General features: G+C 43.5%; 2 protein-coding genes across 2 annotated transcripts in view; one reads left to right on the forward strand and one right to left on the reverse strand.

The window, feature by feature from the left end:
- The window catches only part of SMIM13 (small integral membrane protein 13), a 209,614-nt gene that overhangs the window by 193,569 nt on the left and 3,717 nt on the right, over positions 1-12,328 (forward strand). Inside the window, exons 4-6 of the transcript XR_004301861.1 lie at positions 2,556-2,631; positions 5,604-5,730; positions 10,246-10,328. The gene's annotated coding sequence lies outside the window, so the exon portion shown is untranslated. The remainder of the gene's footprint in view (positions 1-2,555; positions 2,632-5,603; positions 5,731-10,245; positions 10,329-12,328) is intronic.
- Positions 1-12,328, reverse strand: part of NEDD9 (neural precursor cell expressed, developmentally down-regulated 9) — a 178,988-nt gene that overhangs the window by 123,628 nt on the left and 43,032 nt on the right. The gene's annotated exons all lie outside the window — the stretch shown is intronic.

Raw genomic sequence — 12,328 nt, forward strand, 5'->3', positions numbered from 1 at the left:
CCTGTTCTAGAGCTATCTGTTGAGTCTGTATGGGGGACGTCTGGGAACCTGCATTGTTCACAACCTCCCTCCCGCCCCCCATTCCAGGTGATTCTTGTGTACACTAAAGTTAAAAGGCATTGGTAGAAATGAAAGGGTCTTAGATTAGCAGCCAAAAAGCTGGAGTTCAAATCCATTTACTACTGGGATGGTTTTGGGCAAGTTACTTACTAACCACCAGCCTCATTTCCCCATCTGTAAAAATGGATATGTTATTTTATAGAAGTTATATTTTTTTCTGTTTGAGGATTAAATGAGATAAGGCATATGACAAGGCTGTCAAATACTGAGCTCTTGCCTAAGAGAGAGAAAAGGGATGGTGAGCTCAAGCAATCTTTGTAGACCTTGAGATGGATATGTTTTGCAGTAATTTTCAGAGGCTCATGTAACCCCTTTTGGATGGACTCAGAATAAGGAGATTTACCCACTAAGTGGCTTTACTACCTGGTAAGGCCCTACTAACAAACCCAGGAGTGGAGGATATCGTGTTATCAGGAAGACGAGGTGATACATAGACACTTTCAGAAAAGCAGCTACAGGCTAATATAAAAGTGGAATAAGTCAGCTAAGAGCATAGGGTGTCTTTACAGGCGTGTTCCTCAGCAGGGGCCATGTGCTCTCAATCGCTGACTCACCAGGACAATTACGTCCCCCAGGGCAGACAGGCCAATGTCTGCAGACATTTTTGATTGTCACAACTGGGAGATACTACTTGTATCCAGTGGGCAGAGGCCAGGGATGATGCTAACCGCCTCATGGGGCATAGGACAGTCTCTCACACAGAGAATGATCTGGCTCCAAATGTTAATAGTGCCCCAGTTTAGAAACTCTGCTCTAAGTTGAAGCAGAAGACTGAGTCAAGGGTGACAGAAGGAGGCCTCCAGGCAGTTAAACACCTCCCGAGTGACAGCCTCTTGCTGCTGTCTTGCAAAGTCTTACGATGTACGATGGGACCCAGTGTCCTGCAAGCTGTCAGGTCACCATTAACCCCTTCCCATGTCTCATGTTCAACAGAGCCAGTTTCCTGCTCATTTCCACAATGAAATGACTAGGTAAAGCATTCCTAGAGCTTTGGAGAAGGAGAAGGTGTTGCTCTCTAAAGGAGAGGGAGGAGACTACCTCAACTCCTGGCAGTAGTTTTGTTCCTTATCAGGAGGTTAGAGCATTGAGAAACCACTGGAAGGCCATGCTGTCCGACAGGGTTTGCCCCTGTAAGGACCCCAGTGCAGGCCCAGGAGAAGTACCTGCCAGGCTTAGAGGGATGCCATGGTGGCACTCAGCATTCAGGGATGCGATCAGATCCAAATGGCTGTTGGTTTATGCTAACCCTTTTCTAGTATCTTGCTCCTCTATGTGATCCTTGGCTTCGTTCCATGGACTTCTCCCAGTGCTTCCAGTTTAGTGTCTTGGTTAACCAGTTCTCTGGCTTTATTCCCTCCACTTGATCCCCTGTCTCTTGTGTCTCTTCTTTCCTGACATGGCTTGTGCTCTCGGGCTATAACCTCTGGGAACCAATCTCTTTGGTTGTCCTGGACTCTTCCTGCACAGGATCCCCTGTGCACCAGCCTGACTTCCTAGGTTTCTTTTCTCCCTGCTCCACCCATGTCCCCTGGGATTTCTTTAGCATTTTTATGAATGCTGCCTTCCTGCTTGCAGGGTCATCATCAGGACCCCAGGCTGGGCTTAAAGGCTCTGCTGTCACCATATTAAAATTATTTTTTAAAAGATTTTATTTATGGGCGCCTGGGTGGCTCAGTCATTAAGCGTCTGCCTTTGGCTCAGGTCATGATCCCAGGGTCCTGGGATCGAGTCCCACATCGAGCTCCCTGCTCTGGGGGAAACCTTCTTCTCCCTCTCCCACTCCCCCTGCTTGTGTTCCTGCTCCGCTGTGTCTCTTTTTGCCAAAAAAATAAATAAAATCTTCAAAAAAAAAAGACTTTATTTATTTTATTTTATTTTTTATTTTATTATGTTACGTTAGTCACCATACAGTACATCATTAGTTTTTGATGTAGTGTTCCATGATTCATTGTTTGCGTATAACACACAGTGCTCCGTGCAATACGTGCCCTCCTTAATACCCATCACCGGACTAACACATTCCTCCACCCCCTTCCCCTCTAAAACCCTCAGTTTGTTTCTCAGAGTCCATAGTCTCTCATGGTTCGTCTACCCCTCCGATTTCCCTCCCTTCATTTTTCCCTTCCTTCTTTTATTTGAAAGAGAGAGAGCACAAGCAGGCAGACTGACAAGCAGATGGAGAGAGAAGCAGGCTCCCACTGAGCACAGAGCCCAGTGTGGGGCTTGATCCCAGGACCATGTGATCATGACCTGAGCCGAAGGCAGATGCTTAACAAACTGAGCCACCTTGGTGCCCCTTAAAATCCTTAATAGTTTCTTCTTTGAACTTGTATTTTGTAAATGAAATCTGATGGGACAACAGAGCATGCACAAGAGCAAAAAAGATGCATACAATATATGCACGTCTGCCTTTTCTCACCATTCCATTCTTGTAGAGCGTTCGCCATGAAAACAGGATTCCAATGGACCCACAATGTGTGGCAGTTCGTGGGGATTCAAAGCAAATACGAAGTAAGTGTGTTTTGTCTACCACTGGGTAAGCTGGGGTGGGGGAGGGACACTGATGGCCCCCAGAGACCATGCTTTCCTTCTGAACCAAAACTTGCTTCAAACACAGAAAGAAAGGGATGGCATGCTAAGAAACACCAATGACCAAGAAACCCTTTGTCCTCTCTTACTCATGTTGCTTCTCTGCACTAATCAACCACTAGCTCCTTTCCTTTCCATCTTTCCTTACTCATGTTTAAGCCAAAGGTAGTACAATGTACATGATCAAGAAATGACATAAAAGCAGCTGAGTTAGTGTTGTGCAGCTTTTCCACTATTATGGTAAGAACAAAATATGCAAATTGTGTAATTTTGGTGATTAGCATATGAGTTAAATGCTCTTATATTTGCATTTAAAACCAGCACCACACAATGTAGAGATGAAAGGTAAGATTCATGCTAATAATTTAAAATTTAAATTTTCCTTTACTTAGAGTGGCATGAAATAGCAAATTAAAAAAAAAAAAAAAAAAACAAAAAAAACAAGCCATGACAAGTGAAGAGAGAGACTGTGGATGAAAGGAAAAAAGCTTTTATTTTAGTACCTCTAATGGCACCTTTCTCTTGCTTTTTAAAAAGAAGAGTGCCTATGTTTTCATTTTGCACTGATTTATGCATGTATGCTCCTATTTCCTAAGGCCAGAACCAGTGTCTCGTTGTCGGTGGACCGTGTTCAGGCTGTAAGAATCCATTAGCCTGTGTGCACAGAGAGCAGGCGGTGCCTGGGAATGGATGTTCCCTGGGAGCAGCGCTGAACCAATGGCTGACAGATTCAGAAGTATAAATACTGCAGCTCCTGTGTTACCCCTCCAGGACAGCTTTGGAAGGGGGCCTACACTGACTCCTGGCCCCCCTGTGGGTTACCAAGCTACCCACTCTACAACTTTGGTAGCGCACCTTTGCCTGCTCCTCACCTTCATGGTCCTACTGCCTTACCACTTTTTCCTGGGGAGATTTCTGAAACAATCAGTTTTATTCAACCTAAAGCAACTTCTCTACATCTCCTGAAACCTGGGACCTCGCCAGCTGAGACACTTTTTTTTTAAGAGGGAGAGAGAGAGAGAACATGAGCGGGGGGAGGGGCAGAGGGACAAGGGGACAAGCAGACTCCCTGCTGAGCACAGAGCCCGATGTGGGGCTCTATCCCAGGACCTTGAGACCATGACCCCAGCCAAAGTCAGACACTCAACCGGCTGAGCCACCCAGGCATTTGAGTATGCTGTGGACAAGCTCACCTGTCGTTCCCAGCTCTATGAGTATCTCTGCCAAGGCCATGGTTTTTGTGAGGTGTCAGTGGTAGCCTGTGATCAGGTTGTGGGGTAGGAAAGCCAACTATGGATATGCCCAAAGGAGTCCTCTATATATGCTGGTTTCTGAGGTTTATACTGAAACTTTTGATACAAAAATCATTCCATGCTAGTCAGAGGGAATTTGGAAAGCACTTTGGAGAAATGGTCTATCACAGGCCACTCCACCACCAAGCAATGCTCTGGGCAGATCTGGCTGAGACCCGGAGGAGAGAAAACTGGATAGCTCAGACCTCAGGGAAATGTGCTCTTTTGACCAACCAAGCCTCTAAATGCCACAATGTCGCCAGCTCTTCTTGCTTTGGAAGAGAGGAGAATAAAACTTACAAACAATGGGCTTCATTTTACCTTTTTAAATTAATCATAATCTATTCTGTGAAAATTTGTCTGGAACCAAGAAAAGTTTATACAATGGGAAAAAGTCTGTTCAACAAAAGGTGTTGGGAAAAGTGGACAGCAACATGCAAAAGAATGAAACTGGATCACTTTCTTATGCCATCCACAAAAATAAACTCAAAATGGATTAAAGACCTAAATGTGATACTTGAAATCATAAAATTCCTAGAAGAAAACATAGGCAGTAATTTCTTTGACATCAGCCATAGAAACATTTTTCTAGATCTTTCTCCACTGGCAAGGGAAACAAAAGCAAAAATAAACTATTGGAACTACATCAAAATAAAAAGCTTTTGCACAGTGAAAGAAACTATACACAAGACAAAAAGGTAACCTACAGAATGGGAGAAGATATTTGCAAATGGTATCTCTTATAAGTGGTTATTATCCAAAATATATAAAGAACTTCTACAACTCAATACACCAAGAACTAATAATCTGATTAAAAACAGGCAGAGGACCTGAATAGACATTTCTCCAAAGAAGATGTACAGATGGCCAACGGACATGTGAAAAGATACTCAACATTGCTCATCATCAGGGAAATGCAAATCAAAACCACAACGAGATATCACTTCACACCTGCCAGACTGGCTAAAATCGACAACACAAGAAACAACAGGTGTTGGTGAGGATGTGGAGAAAAAGGAACCCTCGTGCAAGTTTGGTCGGAATGCAAACTCTGCAGTCACTGTTGACAACAGCATGGAGGTTCTTCAAAAAATTAAAAATAGAACTACCATATCATCTAGTAATTCCACTATTTGATATTTACCCAATAAAATGAAAACACTAATTCATTGATAGATGCATGGATAAAGAAGAGGTGGTATATATACAATGGAATATTATTCAGCCATAAAAAATGAAACCTTGCCATTTGCAACAACATGGATGGAGCTAGAGAGTATAATGCTAAGTGAAACAAGACAGAGAAAGACAAATATGCTATGATTTTACTCATATGTGGAATTTAAGAAACAAAACAAACAAACAAAAAAGAGACAAGAAACAGACTCTTAAATACAGAAAACAAACTGATGGGTTGCCAGAGGGGAGGTGGGTGGGGGGATGGGTGAAATAGATAAAGGGGATTAAGAATACACTGGTCATGATGAGCACTGAGAAATGTATACAACTGCTGAACCACTATATTGTACACCTGAAACTAATATAACACTGTATGTTAATCATACTTTTTAAAAAAGTCATCATCTTTTTCTACTCATCTAGGTACACGGTTACTTGAGCAATCTTGGAATGCCTTTTCACCTTCTCTGCCTGGAAAATTTTTACCTATGCTTCAAAATTCAACACAAATGCAAATAGCCTCTCTTCCCATGCCACATAATGTCCCAATGTAAGTATATTTACCACCCAGCACCCTTAGATTATATTGAGTCAGAATCTTTATTTTATTGATTCTTGAAGTCCCTCCACCTTGTGCAACACTTGGCACGTGATTGGTCTAAAAAATGTTTGATTAGATAACCATAATGGCTCGTGTGAGCCCTGCGCTATGCTAAGTACTTGACATGCATTATTGTTCTCTTCACACCAACACAATTAGTAGGTGTTCTCTCTTTTTATAACTGGGGAAACCGAGGCCTAGGGAGGTTAAGTCACTTGCCTGAGCTCACACAGCCTCCCTAGGAAGAGAGCATAGTCAGACCCAGGTTTGCTAGCACCAGGGCCTTCGTTGTTCACCACGGAGTGAATGAAGTAGGTGAATAGGTATTTCCAAGGCTGTCAGGAAGAGTACTCATTAGAAAGACTTGTCTCTACAACAGGCTCTTAATTAAACAGTGCGGCCATACATGAAAAGGAAGCCATTTTTACCTTCCAACTCTGTTCGGAACCGTTTTCATTTTAACTAGCTTCTCCCAAGTCCCCTGAGCTTTGTTATCAGACGGTCTTGTTGCACAAATATTTAGCTCCTGTGTAAGTTAAAGGCAAAAGAGAAACCAAACAGAGCTATAGACCCAGGCTGCTCTCAGCTCCTGGTTACAGCTTGCTGCAGGACTTCACCAAAATTTCATCATGTGTTTCCAGCACATAAGAAATTCTTGAGAGTGGTGCTGATACACCAATTAAAGATCCTGGTATTTTTGGCCCTCTGGGGCAGACAAGGAAAAGGGATTTATTTTATTATGAGAAACACTTTCTCAATTCTACTTAACTTTTGTTATTCAAAAGGATATTTCGAAGTATTGCCAAAGAATAGGAACACCATGTTTGAGTTATCTGAACATGCTGGACGTACGTAGTCTAATGGGTGGTGTTTTACAGTGCATTTCTTTTCAATCCAGTGTGGATTTGTTTAAAAAAAAAAATCACAAAAATGCACTAGCTTCCCTGCCCTTCCCCCCACCCCTTCCAGCTTTTGTCGCTGAGAATGTGGGATCACATGGGTAGCTGTCTATGGCTTGATCAAGACTGCTGGCTTGCCTGGGGCCTGGTTGATCCTATTTCTGAGGTGTCTTGCTTCCTTGTCCATTCAGGAACCAAGAGTCCCTGAGTTCAGGCAGTCTGGACTTAAGGATGACTAGGTTGCAAGAACATAAGAAATGGAATAAGATAGGAGGAAAGGTTTATGAGAACCACAAAAAAAGAGAGAAAGAGGAAGGGTTGTATAGGGGGAAAAGGAATGAATTGACGGGTAGGAGACTTGAGCTTTAGGCAGGGTGACAATCTCATTTATTATCTGAACTGGGACTTTTTTGAGAGTGAGAGGGATTACTATGGATAAGTGTCCTGGGACAACAGGCACAGATAGAGACTGTCCTGGTATGGTGTGGCCACCACAGTTCTGGGCCACTAACTGTCTGTCTAACCTGCAGCAAGTCACTTAGTATCTCCGGGCCTCAAGTTCTTGCAATGCGCTCAGTGGTGGCAGAACCACCCACCAGCTGATGCTGGAAAATGAGTGTGTTAAGAAGTGGTTGGTTGTGACAGTAACCGAAGGCAGACAGCATTAGCATTTTGTGCCCTGAATCTGGGAATGCTAAATGTCCTGCTATGAGCTGTGAGATCACTAGCATGAGGAAGGGTCATCCCACCCAAAGTGTTAAAAGCATCCCCACTGAGAAACACAGAATGGGCTTTGAATTCTTATATATAAAGACTTATTAGACCCTGTAAGAAGGCTCCAGTCACACCAGACAACTTTCTATGGTGCCAGACCATTGGGCAGAATTTCCAGATGCCGCAGGTTAATTTGATAGCCCCTGGATAAAAGCCAAGAGCAGAAGTCACCCCAACTCATCCTCGCCCCAAGATAAAGTATATGAAGTATTTTGTGGAGTGGTTTTTCTTTTCTCTCAATGTCAACAGAATTGTTGAATAATTAATTGTCTTCATTTATTTGTGAGATGATTGACATTGTCCCTCAAAACAGAAAAACAACTTGAGCTAAATCTAAACTGCAAGTATGCAGCTGACATAACGGAACTTTGTCTCTGCTTTGTCTTCTATGGTAAACCTGGACTTCTCCTGAGTTGGGTTCCATTCATTTCAGCAAGACGTGTGTAGCAAATAAACTTTTCACCAGTCTTCCCATGGAATGGTAGATTCAGCTTTACCATGAGTTAGTGGCCCCAGGGGGAGCAGGCCAAGGGCTCCCTCTCTAGAAGATGCCTCTTAAAAGGAAAGAGGTCATTGACAATACCCAAAGGAGGCTGTGGCCATAAATATTTCAGAATTTGGCTTCCTTAGTATCTTAAATAATGAAAAACATTTGCTTGTTTAAGACCTTTAATTCCACTAATCTTTGGATTCCACCTCTAGAGTCTTGCTTCAGAATTCCATGATGAGGTACAAGCATGATGTCATGGTCAGGAGCTATGCACACCATGGACAGCCTTGCCTGGGTCAGAGAGAAGTGCTATGGTCTCAAGAGGCCCTAAGACAAATACGTACATGTGGCCTCGCGCATGTCAGAGACCTGTGTGAGGGCAAACATCTTTATGACTTTGGTCCTGGGAAGAGAGACCCAGCCTGGGATTAGAATTTACATCTGACAAGCTGCTGATGAGGCAGTAATGGCCATTTAGTGCATGAATGGCCACTATGGGAACAGGGGGCTTAGCACACCAGGCTGAAAATCTCAGAGTGAAGCCGGGGGGCAACCCCATTCACCTTTGCTGGAATAAGTTAACTCACCCATAATCTGTCCCTTGGGCCTTTTCTCTGCCTTCCTTTGGATTTATAGCCCTCCCTGCAGTTCTTTAGGGCTTTGACACACATGACAATTTAGCATTAAGGGAATTCTCAAGACCAGGGGAAGAATATCTTTCTGGGCTATAAACGTCACTCTGACATTCTTCTCATCTATAATATTTCAAGAGCACTTGAAATGTGCATGGCCTGCCCCCTGCAGAGTCCCCACCCTCTAAGAACTCACAACTTCCTGAACCTATCTTGCTCACAAGAGTGCTTACAGATGTCTCCCCCACCCCAAAGCATCAGCCAACTTTAATGCAGTAATTCTCAACTGGGAGCAGTTCTGTCCTTTAGGGGACATTTGTCAATGTCTTGAGACATTTTTGATGGCAACAAGTGGGAGAGAGGTTTTATTAGCATGTAGGGGATAGAGGCCATCTAAATACCCTACAATGCCAGGGATGGCCCCCCATAATAAACAAGGATCCAGTCTACAATGTCAGTAGTGTCAAAGTTGAGAAATCCTGCATTAGGGCAAGAGTAGACCACCTCTGCATAGGCCAAGAAAGTAATTGTCTAAACTTGTGCTATCCAATGGGACTTTTGGGATAATGGGAATGTTTAATATCTTCGCTGTCCAATATGGTAGCCACGAGACACATGTGGTTATTTAGCACTTGAAATGTGGCCAGTGGAACTAAGGAATTGAATTTTAAATTTTATTTAATTTTAATTAATTAAATTGTAATCATCCCATAGAGTTAATGACTACTATCCTAGACAGTGCAGGTCCATAAATGGAAGCTTAGAAGCACTGAGATAGCCTGCCCTAGCCAGTTATCTACTCTGCTCATTTATAATTAAAATTCCACAGTTGGGCACTCCTTCTTTAGCTAAGACTTTGACCCATATTGATATGACATTACCCTGAAAGGGAAATGACCTTTCACTTATGAAAAGACCTGATGCTGATTTAATATGACTAATGCATTTGGAAGAAGTTCTGACAGGAACCCAGAGTGCTGAGGGCTCTGACCTGAAGGAAGGACACCATGAGACTGAGCAGCAGACTTGGGGGAGATATCTAGAGTAACCTGGAGGATGTAACGTCATGGGCTAGAGGTAGCAACAGCAATCTTTGCTTACTTTAATCATCTAAATTCTGTTGTCAACAGAAGATAAATACTCACAGTTCCCATTCAGACACATGTGTGGAAACCAGAGCCACAGGGCAGCAGACAAGACAAAGTATATGACAAAGATAAGCCTGTTTCTTTCTCCTCCATGTGCCTTTAGTGCTTTGGCCAAGTCTCCGAGCACTGAAATATTATGGTGCCGCCTCCCACATGGAAGCCCAAATAAAAGCAATACTTAACCACAGAACACAAAATGGTTTTTTTCCCCTTTGATCTGATTATAAAATTCTGGATAAATCCATCAAAGCCACTTGTTCTGATTTATGCTGCTGCCCCAAGCAAGTAAGTGCCTCCTTGTTAATCTGGCAGTTTTGGGGGATGAGTTTGAAGGCCTATTTTTATATAACCCATTGAATAGCTAGCTTTTTATACAGATTTGCAAAGATAGGATATTATATACTCACTGTAAATATTTCTAGAGAAGTCACCAACCTCACTTGGTAAGTTACATCTATCCATATTTCTAGAGATCGGAGAAAAATAATAACTGGACTAAACCAAACCTTCTCTTCCTAAAGGTTCAATAGGGCTCAAACTGGAGTTCCTGGTGGCATCGACTTTGGTGATTCCCATGGCGAACAATGGAGATCGAATTGAAAGAGTAAGTCCACCAAAATTATATCAGAGATGTGGGAATTTGGTATAAGAAGAGCTAAAAAACCCCAAGAATTCTTCTGTTCAGAAAGACAGAAGTTGAGAGAGATGCATGACCCAGAGAATAGATAGCTGTGAGCATTGACTTGTTCTCAGATCTCTAGTTGGTCTGAACCTAGCAGAGGTGAGAAGGGTGTGGAGGGGAAAGTTAGGTAAATTTAGGACAGTGAACAGAAGTTTTTTTTATCTTAGTTCATTCAGGTTATTATAACAAAAATACCTGGGATGCCTGGGTGGTTCAGTCGATTAGCGTCTGCCTTCAGCTCAGGTCATGATCCCAGGATGGAGATCATGGGATGGAGCCCCCTGTCGAGCTCCCTGCTCAGTGGGGAGTCTGCTTCTCCCTTTCCCCCTCCCCCTGTTTGTGTTCTCTCTCTCTCTCAAATATATAAATAAAATATTTTTAAAAAATAACAAAAATACCATAGACTGGGTGTTTGCAAACAATTGAAAAATTATTTCTCATACTTCTGGGAGTATGAGGTTGGGAAGTCCAAGATCAAGGTACTGACTGGCATGCAGATTTGGTGTTTAACAAGAACCTCTTTTTGATTCATAGATGTCTTCTTGCTATGTCCTCACATGGAGGAAGGGCTCTCCTTTATAAGGGCACTAATCTCATTCGTGAGGGCTTCATCCCATGACTTAACAACATTCAAAGGCTCCATCTCCAAATACCATCACACTGGGGATTAGGTTTCAATATACGAATTGGGGCAGGGTTGGGGAAGAGAGGATGCAAACATTCAGTCTTCAGCATTCTGTCCCGTCCCCCTGAAATTCATATCCTCTTGCATACAAAATGCCTTCATTTTGTGACAATAGCCCCAAAGTCTTGACTTATTCCAGCAGCAATTCAGAAGTCTAAAGTCCAAAGTATTACCTAACGATCATCTAAATCAGATATAGGTGAGACTCAAAGTATAATTCATCGTGAGCCAGATTCCTCTCCAGCTGTGAATCTGTGAAATCAGACAAGTCATGTGCCTACAAAATACAGTGGTAGGGCAGGCATAGGACAGACTTTGCCTTTCCTAAGGAGAAAGAGGAAAGAAGAAAGTAGTGTCAGGTGCTGGGCAAGCCCAAAATCTAATAGGGCAAACTACATTGAACCTTAAGCCTCAAAGATAATACTCTTTGGGTCAGTGCTCTGATTTTCAGCCCACTGGGGTGGCAACATCACCCCATGGCTCAGTGGGACAGCAGCCCCTCAGTGGCTCTTGGCTAGGGCTCCATGTCTGCCCCTTCCATAGTTCTCGGCCAAGCCCTGCTCCACCACAGTTCCCTTCCAAGTGACCCTGTCCATGCCACATTCGACTGGATGCAGCCCAAGCAGGGGACTCTCTGTGGGGACCCCCGTCACTGAAGTACTGGGTGGGGGCTTCCTGCCTCACCTGGACCAGAGAGGTGGTTCCCTCTCTGAAATCCCTCTGCCCCCCAGGCCTGTGGTAGGAGTGGAATCCCTGATGACCTCTGACTTGCCTTCAGGGTCATCCTTTCATTGTCTTAGAGAACAGACGTGGCTTCTGTTGAGATGGCTGATCTATACTAACTTCCTCAAGTCGTTGCTCGGCCACTCTTCCAGTGTTCTCGTTTTTTGCAATAGAAATAGACTGAGAGTTTCCTAAATCTCTAAGTCCTATTTCCTTTTTGCGTAACAATCTCATCTTTACTTTTTTTTTTCTCTTCTTGAATTTTACTATAAGCAGTTGGGAGGAGTCAAGCTGCGCCTTCCACACTTTGCTTAGAGATAGCTTCTGCTGGGACACCTGGGTGGCTCAGTCAGTTAAGCATCTGCCTTCGGTTCAGGTCATGATCCTGGGGTCCTGGGACAGAGCCCCACATCGGGGTCCCTGCTCAGCAGGAGGCCTGCTTCTCCCTCTCCCACTGCCCCTGCTTGTGTTCCCTCTCTCGCTGTCTTGCTCTTTGTCAAATAAATAAATAAAA

This window comes from Phoca vitulina, unplaced genomic scaffold, assembly GCF_004348235.1.
Source record: "Phoca vitulina isolate PV1807 unplaced genomic scaffold, GSC_HSeal_1.0 scaffold31, whole genome shotgun sequence".
Lineage (NCBI taxonomy): Eukaryota > Metazoa > Chordata > Mammalia > Carnivora > Phocidae > Phoca > Phoca vitulina.